Source organism: Motacilla alba, chromosome Z, assembly GCF_015832195.1.
Source record: "Motacilla alba alba isolate MOTALB_02 chromosome Z, Motacilla_alba_V1.0_pri, whole genome shotgun sequence".
In the NCBI taxonomy this organism is placed as follows: Eukaryota; Metazoa; Chordata; class Aves; order Passeriformes; family Motacillidae; genus Motacilla; species Motacilla alba.
This window is the reverse complement of record NC_052046.1, coordinates 68,564,788-68,576,501: the sequence shown is the minus strand read 5'-3', so window position 1 is coordinate 68,576,501 and position 11,714 is coordinate 68,564,788. Positions and strand designations below refer to the sequence as shown.

The following is an 11,714-nucleotide window of genomic DNA, read 5'->3' as shown; positions in this document are numbered from 1 at the left end:
CCCTCACTCTTCCATCATGGCTCCTCAAGGTCAAAGGATCTGAGGCTGCTGAGGGCTGGAGGGCGCAGCAAAGTGGGTGAGATATCTGTGCAGGGCACGGAGCCCAGGGGCTCTGCACAGCCTTTGCTGCCTTTGGGCTGGGCTGCCTGAGACCCTGCTCCTGCCCTGTGTTGTGCTGGGGTCCTGCCAGCTGGGAACCCCGTCACTGTATGATGTAACCTGTGTCTTTCAGTTCCTGCAATACCTTGAAAAAGAGGAAATGGTTGATACCATCCTGCAGCTCATGTCAAGTCATCTGCAGAGTGACTGCAAAGAAATGCGTCGCTTGGTGCTCAGAGGCCTCCTTGTGCTCTGCAAGAGTCCCTGGAAGGTGAGAAGAGCTGGCTGAACACGTGCTGGCAGCATGGGGCTGGGTAGGGAATGCTGGGTGATGCAGGATGTGGCTGGGCTCTGAGGATTGTGCCAGTTGCTCCCAACACTTTTGCCTCCCCATTCAGCTGCCCAGGTCCTTTGGGGGGCAGACTGGTGCCTTCTGGGCCCCAAGGCTGCAGCGTGGGGTTGCACCACCAGAACAGTTTTGTTAGAGTAGCCTTCCATAGCTTTGCAATACAGCCTGGTATTCCACACAGGCCAGAAGGTTGCAGAACTTTCCTGAAAGCCTCATGGAACTGCTGAAGGATGCGGATGGGGAGCTGGTTGGGCTGACCCTCTCTGTACTCAGCAAGATGCTCCAGGAAAACAAAGTGGCAATTGCTATCCCCGTTGGTCTGCAGCTGGCTGAGGCACTCCGGCCACTCTTCGACAGTGTAAGACCGTACCCTCTATCATGGTGCTGTGTGCTGCCAGGAAACTTTGTGTCCTGTGGATTTTCAGGCCCCTAACCAGGTGGGCCTGGAATAGCCAGTTCTGAGGTCTTGCCCACTTCCTTTCCACAAGGACACCAGCCATGTGCAACTTCTCTCCATTTGCCTCTTTCGAGAGATGACAGTCTACCTAAAGAAAGAGGGAAAAAATTCCCTCTTGAAATTACCTTTGAAGATGTGTGTGCACCGGAGTCTGCTTCCACTCTTCTACCACCTGTATGATGAGAACCAGCATGTGGCAAAAGTGAGAATTCCAAGCTACCTCCTGCCATAGTGACCCACAGACTGCAGCTCTCCAGCCTCCTCCTGGCTTTGCCTGCAGGGACACAGATCCTTGCCCCAGGCTGTGGTACCATCTCCTGGTCTCTGCTGCTCTTTAGGCTTCTCTGGAAACCCTGCTTCAAGCAACCAAGTTTCTGAAGAAGAGGAAGTTCAAGCGACTTCTGGAAAGGGACCAGCTATGGAGGTGTAGTGAGTGCCTGGTAGGGATGGTTCCAAAACCCGAAACACAGCCTAAGTAAACCCTCTGCTCCCAGTACCCAAGGCCTGTGGGGCTGGTAGCTGTGCCCCTGCCCACTCCTGCACCCATTTCCACCAGCCTGCACCCCACATGCTGCTGCTTCCTGTCGGCCTGTCAGCTCACAAACTCCTTTCTAGACTCCTTCCCCCACAATCCAGTGTGCCAATGGAGCCCTGGCCCAGCTGTTCTTTGGCAGCAGACTGGCATCAAGGTGCACTATGGAGTACCCAGCCCTCTGCTCCCTTCAGACTCTGGCACCATCCAGCTGCTGTCTGAGCAGGACAGCCCAGTCCTGGGCACAGGGACAAGCTGGTCAAGTCAAGGCACAGAGTCTGTACCAACCCTTCCCTTCCTGCCCTTGCACTGTCTCCAGCTGGCGGAGGACAGAAACACAACAGACGAGTACTGGTGCCAGTCCCTGGCATACCTGCAGAGCTCACAGGAGTCCATGCGAGAGACAGCCATCAAGTTCATTGGTGAGCCACAGCCCCAGGGCCGCTCCGGTCCCACTGCAGCTTTGCCCCAGCCCTGGCTGCTGTGCTGGCAACAGGATTTAGCCCAGTGACTTTAGAGCCCTGGCTCAAGGCCACAGTCCCGTGGGGCCGCTGTCACCCTCTGTCACCCCAGGCTTTCACAATCTTGGAAGGTCCTGGGCTCAGCGCTGCCAGGGGAGGAGGGTGTGTGGCTGGGCTGGCAGCACTGGTGTGAGGGAGCTGAGTCACTGGAGCCATAACAGGCTCTGTGTTCCCAGGCCTCATTGGGCAGCACATGAAGGAACGACGGCAGGAGGAGTTCCAGATCACCTGTGATGGTGAGTGTCAACTGGGGCTGAGCAGGGAGGAGTAGAGAGCCAGGAAGCTTCAATTCCTGCCCCATCTTGTAAGAGGTCTGTTCCCTGCACAGAGGAGGTGCAGTGCAGGCAGAGCAGAAAAAGATTTAAGGGGCATATGGGATATTTGTAGCCAGCACTTTCCAGCTGATTCTATTAGCCCCTGCTCTCCCCTGGCCATGGGAAGAGCTGGATAGGAAGGCCCTCCTGGGTAAGGCAGGAGGGCTCCTGGGGACTCAGCAGATCTGTGGTCTGACCTTGTCTGTTCTTCTGTGTTCCAGCCCTTCTAGGCATGGCAAATGACATCAGCCCCTCTGTCTCAACCCTGGCAGATCAAACACTGCACAGCCTAAGAACTGTACAAAGAAATGGATTGCCTGGCCCATTGCAGCTGCTACAAGACCAGCTGCGCAGGGTGTATAGGAGATAACCTTCCCTTTGAGTCCATGGCTGGCCATGCTTTGCAAGCTGTGAGCAGAGCTGATCCCAGCAGCTCTGTCTGCTGAGACCACCTCAGCCTGCAGGAAGGCCAAGGGGGTTCTGGCCTCTCCTGACCCACAAGACAGCTTTCTTTCATCCCAGCATGGAAATATAAAAACTGTTTTATCATATCACACAGAGGGCCAGGAACTTTTTATTTTGTCTTCAAGTGTCCACAGGTCATTGGGGAAGAGGAGAAAAAGAGTGTTTTGCAGCAAGCAACCCAGCTATCCAGGCAGCATGGTAGGAAAAGTGGCTGGAAGCTGCTTTTTAGTCCTTTGGTTGTTCTGCTGAAGCTTCTGACAGAGCTGATGGGCAGATCCCAGAGCTGTGAAGAGTTCCTGGGAAATTTGTCCTTGCATATGTCTATGAATGCTGTCCCAGCCATGAACTGCCATCTGTGTCCTGTCCATATGTTACTGCCTTGATTGTTGAGTGTCTGAGGTGCCTCTTGAGGCTGCTATGGAGCTCCTTCACCGAAGAACAGATTGTGATACAACACCCCTTTCTGCTTATATTTGGGCACTGGCAGAGCCTGGACCAGTCTGGCTTGAGCTTGGGCTCTTGCCAAGCAAGACTGCTAATGAGAGCAGCTCAAGGTCCTCAGCTCTTCCCTCCTGCTGCGACAGACAGACATGGCCATGGGGACAGAATGGAGCCCCATCTGCCCCATCTGCCCCATCTGCCAGGTTACTCAGAAGGATGTGAATTTTTCTCTGCCCTGTCACCACCAGTTCTGCCTGGGCTGCATCCTGCAACGGGCAAAGATAAATCCAGCATGCCCACTCTGCAGAAGAACGATAGCAGCAATCAGGTTTTCTGAGTAGGATGAACAGGACTACATACAATTTGCTGTCAGCTCCCCCAAATAAATGCTACAGTCTTGCAGGGAGAGAGCCTGGCCACCTTGCTGAAAACAGCCCCCAAGACCCTGTAATGGCTGCTCCATCTTCCCCAGAGGGAACACTGTCCCCAGCTGAGCAGGGGGCTGCAGGACCAGAGCCTGTGGATGGCCTCCTGCCCAAGGTGTGGGCTGAATTTTTCAAAGAACAGTATCATCTACTGGTCCAAAGATGGCCCTGGCTGGACCAGAAGCTGGAGGGAATAGGCAGGACCAGAGATGGCTGGTTAAAGAATTCATAGAGCAGCATCCTGCATGCCCTCTGTGCCTATGGTCAAGTTGCCAAAATCTTGGTGCCAGTACTGCAGCTTCTCCTCGACATACATACTGAACCTCTGGTCCATGGCCTCCTCACTGTCGTTGTGGGACAGTGTAGCAAGGAGGCCCAGAGGCTGCTGTGCTCTGGTCCTGTCAGGGATGAGAACAACGGCTCTGTGGCCAGCGCCAGCTCCAGCTCCAGCAGCTCACAAGAGGAGACTCCTTCCAGAAGCTCTGTTGGCTCCAGTGTGGAAGACCAACACAGCACACTGGAAGCCACCCTCCACTGCAGCCATCCCCCACCTGCACCCATCACTGCAGAGCAGGACCTGTCCCAGAGGACCCATGGCAGGAGGTCATGACAGTGGCAGGTCCCTCTGCCCAGGGCAGAAGTCGCAGAACCTCTGTCCTGGCTGGGACAGGGGCTGCTTACCAAGGACACCCTGGTGTCCCACGAAGAGGAGGGATCCTGGGCCCCAAACTCTGCCCAGCCCTGCAAAAGGCCACCCCACCAGCAGTGCTAGCAAGGTTCCTGCAGTCATTCAGTCAAATAAGAGGAAACAAATGTCTCTTTATCTGACACAGTCTCTGCACGCAGCTTGCTTCCCCTTCTCCTGGTGCCTTTCCCTGATCCCCACATCCTACCACTGACCAGGAGCCACAGAGCTGCAGGAAATGCTGTGTGAGCCATGATGATGGAAGAGTCACTGATAAAAACACTGGGGTGATGCTTTCAGAGGAGTCATGAATGGAAGACTGACAAACCTTCCAGCCAATTGTATGCCAAAAGTTTCCATTATTTAAATAATAGACTGCAATAAATTAGTAAAAAGAAAGATATGAAAGAAATTAAATCTCCCACAGCTGCTGGCTTTCCTCAGGCTCCATGGTCTATGTATTGCTAGACTAACTTCATTTAGGCAGAATATTAACTGCCCTGACTTGTTGGAGATTGACCACAAGGTCTCATCTGTGGTGAGCAGTCACTAAATTAGCTCAGCAGAAGAATCTTCAGCTGTCCAAGTGTAGCAGAAATACTGAAATTCTGTGCTTCATGACTATGTAGCAACAGCTGCTGGTGTGGATTTGTCAGCGTTGCTTCATGGATTACTCCTGGGAAGGAATTGTGTGCGCAGGCACAGTATGATGGCTTCTATCTCCTCTAATTACTCCAATCAGATGATGGCCAGAACTTTCAGGCAAAAAGCATCATGACAGAGTAATTTACAATATTCTCCAAACTACTCCTGTGGTTTTGATTTTCTTACTGATTAGGTTCAGTGTCTGGCCTCAAGAAATCAGTCCAGAAAGAATAGGCAAACCTCAGCTTGCAAGTTAGAGTGCAAGTCTTTAATCTGCCGTTTTTGCAGTATGTACAAACAACTTTTCAACATATTTGCAAAAAAACCTCTTAGTTCTTGCTATGCCTATCCAGAACCTGACCCTCTCCTCATTTTATTTTGATTTGAGATCCAAGCATTATTTTTTTCTGACAGGGAAGTAAGAACCAGCTGCAAATACAGACTACAAGTGTGAATCTATACTGCAGGAACTGAGCTATAGCTTGGAATTAAAGGCAAGAAGTGATGCCATGGTAAATGTGAACATTTGGTGCTGACATAGGAGCCTTCTGCAATGCTCTACCAACCCATAGTTCACATTGCTACAAACTCTCTTTCTGGTGTTACAAAGAGTGTAGAAGAGCTGACTATAAGTAAAAAAAAAAAAAAAAAATAGCGAGAATGTTAATTTTTGTTAATATGGTGAACAATGAGTAATAATTCACACCTCATAGAAGTGAGTATTCAGATTTCCACTTAGTATGTGCTGGCAGTTTTAATTTGAAATCAACAGGTCTATACAAATGAAGTTATCCACAGGAATTAATTTGCTCTATGATCTAACTAAAAATGCCTCATTGTCAGATAAGTTTAGTAGAAATTTGCAAAGTCAACAATCCACAGAGTACCTTTTCATTTCTTACTTAGTGGAAATTCCGCAGGAAAGCTTTTACAGACTAATCAGTTTGGATGTAATTAAAATGCCAGTACATTTCATATAGTCATTTTGTTTTTAGAACAAAACCATAAGACTGCACAGCCTTTTAAAAATATTTTAAAATAAATTTTCAAATCAACAGCCTGAGTAGGACTCAAAATAAAAACTCTACCAAACTTCAGCTCCATTGGAAGATTCCTTTGTCACCCTGTGAAGTTCTGCATTCACTTTCTGAAGATTAAAAGTCCCAATTATGGTGGTTTTGATGTGGCTAGGAGTTGGGGAAGGGTCTTCTTCCTTCGTCAACTCCATGCTGCAGTGCCTTTGGGATATGGCCTACTGGCCGTTGTTTGCGCAGCCCTGGTATTTCTATATGAGGCAGAAAGTGCAATTGCATATCCAGCCAAAAGCCCATGAGGAGTGGGGCAGCCAGAGCTGTGCCAGATACAGGCCAGCAGCCATGACACAAGAGGGTTTTGGTTCCAGCCCAGTGCAGCTGGTGCACCTCTTCCGTGACTGCCTCCCCTTCCCAGGTGCCCATGGATAGTCGGTGCAGGGTTCTGCAAGGGGTATGGAACAGGGTGGGGATGTCTGCTGGCAATCAAGTGCAGCGGAGAGCAAACAGTCCAGGATGTTCCTGGAGTGTGTGACAGAGAACTTCTGACACAGCTGGTGACTGAGCCAGTGGGGGATTGCACTGCTGGACCTGCTGTTTGTGAAGAGAGAGGGGCTGGTGGGTGACAGGAGGGTTGGAGGTGGCCTTGGGCTCAGTGATCACAAAATGCTTGTGTTTGATTCCCAGAGAAGGAACGAGAGATGTTGGGGAAATGTTTACCTGCAACAAATTGTGAATTCCTTAAGGTTTAACAGAGAGCGCTTAGTTGTACATTCCCTCACACCAGTGGTTAATGTGTGCAAGTGGGTATCTGAGCCTTGAGAATAAAGACAGTGGGCCTACAGAGGAGATAGCTGCAATTCATTCAAGGACAAGAAGGCTCTTAACCATGGAAGGAGAATTTGAGGAATGGGATGTTCACCAGATGACCACCAGAGACCCTCAAGAGAGCCATACTCTAAATGTCAGCAATTTTGGGGAAGTGATTTAAACATATCAAATACTTTGTGGGAATATTTAGCCTGTGAGTTTGAGCAAAGTCATTAATATGTCTTAGTTCCATGGATACTAACACATGGATGTGTGTGTTTCAGGGAAGTGATTCCCCACGCACCCAGCACTGAAATAAAGGAATGCCTCTTTTCTCACACTGAGCTGGCAGTGTGGATTGGGCCCTGCTTGGTAACTTTCATTTTGGTCATTTCTATTGAAGCATAAAGAATGGTTGAAATGAAACCTTTTCCAGCTGTTTCCATCTGGTTTACCTTTTGGGGGACCAAGGTTCTGTGCTGCAGGTGGCCCAGGTGTGTGCAGAGCAATGCAGCTCCACACACCCCTTGGTTTTCCCCCACAGGTTGTCATGCCTTGTTCCCAGGTGTGCCCAGCTCGGGCAGAAGAAGGAGCCTGCGGAGCAGTGGGCACCGTGCCCTGCCCAGCCGGGGCTCTCTGGCACAGGGCAGCAGCAGCAGCAGCAGCAGCAGCAGCAGCAGCAGCAGCAGCAGCAGCAGCAGCAGCAGCAGCAGCAGCAGCGTTCAACCCGCTCCTGCCTGGGCTTCACCTGGGACACAGAAGCCTCTGGAAATCAGCACCGCCAGTCGTGTCCCCAGCCTGGAGCAGCTGCTGCTGGCGGGCAGATGCTGCCAGTTTGACTGCTTCCAAAGAGGAATAAAGGCAGTGCAGAGGAAGAGATGTACATACAGAGCAGCCCTGGGAACATCTAATAAACATGCAAATGTATGGAGTGATTTGTTAGGAATTACTTCAGCTGCTATGCCAATAGTGCCTTCTCTCCTGGTTCTGTGCAATGCTTTGGGCCATTTTCTTGGTCTGGTTTCCTTTGCTTTGGTCCCATCTGAGTGCTGAGTTGGGGTACAGGATGTAGGTGCTTCGTGCACTCTTGGAGTTACTCTTAGATCCCTTGAGCAACAGGGTTGGGTCCATAGGGGGAGTTTGTGCTGCCTTGTGACAGCAGAGAACTTCCCAGGCCATTTTGTGTTTGCTGTAGGGAAGGTTGGTTATTGCTTTGCATAAATTCACAGACTAACATGCTTTGTGGTGCTTTGCTTTGTGATGCTTTGCTTTGTGATATCAGGGCATGGTTGCCACGTCATCGCGGCGACATCAGAAGGCTGCCTTGGTGCGTGGAAGGCCTGAGTGTCAGAGCAGCCCTAGGGCTTGCTCAGTGCAGGAGCATCCTCCTGCTTGAGGCTCTTGTCAGTGTGCTCCTGCACACTGACAGGAGCCTTGTTTTTTGTAGTGATGGAGCACAGTGTGCAAACTTGGACAGCAGTGCTAGAATGATTGAGCAACTTGCTGGTGCAGTTTGCACTGCTTACGGCACTGTTTATTGTGCCTATTACCTGACTCACCTGGCACGTAAGTAGAGGTTTTCCCTGGGTGTAACAGAACCTGGCTTTTGCATGTCTTCCTGCTCTTTCTTAGCGACTGAGTTGATTTAGAAAGAGAAAGAGCATTAGGATGCCACTGGTTTGGTAAAGCTGCTGTAAACACATTCAGCTATAAGGAGGGTGTCTGCAGCCACAGGGGCAGCATTTGCAAGGGAACCTGCAGGGGTTCTGTTCCCTCCACGGGATTGTCTGAGGCAGCAGAGTCTGCCATTTCCTCAGTTTGCTGGATCAAGCAGGACAACTTCCAAAATGCAGACTGGGAGGCCTTCTCAGAAGGCCTTCTAAAGACTTTGTAGTTCTCACCAGAACTGAGGGAAAGCTTCCTTCATTCTAAATTTTGTCATGAAAGGATTTGACTGTCTATTTTGACCCTTGACTGAGTGTTAAAATAGTGATTCCCTTTGCAGTGAAGTGAAAACTCCAAAGCAGTGATCAGCTGCTCCTGAACCCTGAAGCTGCTGCTGTGCTGTTTCACAACACAACTGTCAGAGCTCAGGGGGATTTTGGGAAAGCTTTTCTGGGTGACTGTTTTCAGCAACTCAATGGGAATTAGTGCATGCAACTTCTTTTTTTAAAAAAGTACCTGAAAGACAAGAGAACAAAATCTGCTTTATATGTTGGACAGAACTGATCATGTTTGTATTCATTTACTGGCTAAACAGGCTGAAGGGTAGGCAGAACCAAGAATATTGTCCTGTTCTCTTGCTGGCTGTGTGAAAGAACTATGTCTCCTGGAGGGATATTGAAAAAGGAAGATCATCTCTGTTTGGGTTGACTTCTTCTCTTCTGTCGGATTCACTGGCCCAGGCAATTTTCTGACAGCATCTCGTTCATTTTCCTTGCCCACTACAGGTCACCTGAAGCATGTATTCAGCGGTTCTGATCATGAGGTGAATGAGAAAGGAACATTTCATGTCCCTGGTGTTTAAGAATTGTGGAGCAAAGCTGTGAGCTTGGCCTTTGTCAGTAGAGGGCCAGCTGGGTAGGCTGAAAGAAAATCCATTTCCATGTCTGCAGCAGCAATAACAAAGGCATCGCTGGCTATTTCCTAATTTTCCATTTCAGAGCTTTCAAGGAATGAAAAGCTCCGTTCTGCAGAGAAAATGTTGCTTCGTGATAGTACCCAGGGTGGAATATCTAAAACAAAACTATTAGCAGTTCTGTTGAATTAGCCCATTTTAATTTAGCTACAGTGACTTAGAATCTCATTGTTATCAAAGTTTCTGATTTGTCCTTAGTACAGCTGGTTGTAGAAATAGAGCTGAATAGAAAAAAAGTGCTGAATGGAAATAAGGTTATAAATGATAGGTAACTTTCTGGCCCTCATACTGCTGTCTGTCCACAGATGACTGAACCAACAGCCGTCTCTCCTCTGGCTCCCTCTGCTTCTGGAGAAGAAGCCAAAGAGGAGGCAAATGAGAAATATGACCACAAGCCTCCAGCTGTGGTCACACCTGAACATTCTGATCCAGTAAGTGCCAGTTGTGGGTGGTGCTGTCTTTAGTGCAAGGCAGAGCTGCAAGTTTCTGAGCAGCCAGCACTTGCTGTTGCTGGCTGAGGATGCTGAGTGCTGGAGTCCTGCCAGGACCTAGTGATTGCCCCCAGCCTGTGACAGCTGGAAAAGGGGCTTTGATCTGTCATGTTTCAGCCCCAGCTTCCTGGCATTTTGATAGGTGCCAGCCTGAAGCATGAAGGCTTCCTGTTCCCTGAGAAGGGAGCACGTCAAAGACACTGTGCTCAGCCTTGTCGGATACGCAGGGGACACTGTGGCACGGAGAGACCTGTTCCCCTCCACAGACTGGCCAAGTAGCTGCAGGCACAAAAAAATGTTGGTCTGACCACACAAGCTCTTTGTGTTGCTTTGAACCCACAAACTTCTTGGGTGTGCTTACTTGGGAGTATTTCAGAGACACACTGGGGAGGTAGCGTCGCTGCTTGAAGTCAGGGAGTTTGGTGCCTTTGTTGCCAGGTTGCTCTTTTGCCTCTTCAGGCAGAGCAGCCAGTAGCAGAGCTGACAGGTGCTCTGAGTCTGCCTGTTTTTTGGTCTTTGGTAAGCTGCAAGGAGATGATTGTGTTGTCCATGAAGTTGTAGGAGGCCATTCTTGTCTTGTGTGGTGAAAGAAACAAACTGCATAGTTCTGAGCCTTCTTCTGAGGCAAAAAACAGACAGCACATGTGTCTGTTGGTACTTTCTATTGGGTAGTCTGCTTTGAAAACTGCATTTGAAAACTGCATTGGAGCCTAGAGTGGGAGCAAAGCTGCAAGTCCCTGACTGCTGTCTTGTAATGCTAAAACCAGGATGTACACCTGGTTGAAATGCTGGATGCTGTATTTGAAGTCAAATGGGCAACTTTGTGGCTGGGGAGCTGCGTGGGTCAGAAGGAGCCAGGGGTGCTGCCGGTGGAGAGCAGCTGAAGAAGAGGCAGCCTGTGGCCAGGTGGCCAAGAAGGCCAAGGGCCTGCTGGCCTGCGTCAGCAGCAGTGGGGCAGCAGGAGCAGGGCAGGCAGCGTGGCCCTGTGCTGGGCAGCGCTGCGGCCACAGCTGGAGTGCTGTGTTTAGCTGAGGGCCCCTGTGAAGCAGAAAGCCATGCAGGGGCTGCAGCGTGTGCAGAGAAGGACACGGCAGCTGGGCAAGGCTGTGCAGCACAAGCCCAGTGAGCGGGTGCTGAGGGAGCTTGAGCCTGGCCAATGGCAGGCTGGTGAGGGACCTTTCAGGCAGACTTCCATAGATCCCTACCATGGATTCATAGATCCAGTGCTGACCATAAGGGCTGTTTCCCTGCCAAACATCCTCTCACTGCATCCAAGTGCTTTAGACACTGGAGTAGGTAACACTTTTCTCTTGTGGTTTTTTCATTTGTTTGCTTGTTTGGTAGAAGGTGAAGCCTTGTGTAATTTCTCCTTCTCCAGGGAGCAAAGGAACTTTTTCTCAATCTTTCCTGCCCTTTTCCAGCACTGGCAGAGATTCTGCTAGAATTTTAGTTTGCAAGGAGGTAGTTCTGGAAGATACAGTATTTTTGTACAAGAACACAGTTTGGGGCAGGGACATTGGTGCAGAAGGAGCTGTTCTGGTGCCAGGCCAGCCAGTAGGACTTGCACATCACTTTCAGGTTAACAGCTCCTGTGTCTTTTGGGAAGCCCAGGGAATCAGTGTGTGTTGTGTTTGGGAAATGAGCAGGAAATCAATGCCCTTGCATTCCAGCTGGTCCTCAGAGATCAGAGGAGCTGGGAGGGGCTGGGCTTCATTTCTGATTACAGCCACTTTAGCATCATCAGTGTGGTCGAGTCCAAGAGAAGAACTTGCCCGAGCACAGATACACAAAGAGTGCAGTTCCCAGTGCAA

At 50.0% G+C, this 11,714-nt stretch overlaps 1 long non-coding RNA gene across 1 annotated transcript; it reads left to right on the top strand.

Moving 5' to 3' along the window:
• The first annotated feature begins 2,091 nt into the window (after nucleotides 1-2,091).
• Nucleotides 2,092-9,758, top strand: LOC119695728. The gene is made up of 3 exons (XR_005255350.1): nucleotides 2,092-2,194; nucleotides 9,225-9,262; nucleotides 9,718-9,758. It is a non-coding gene; the product is annotated as an uncharacterized LOC119695728 (long non-coding RNA).
• Nucleotides 9,759-11,714: the final 1,956 nt, after the last annotated feature.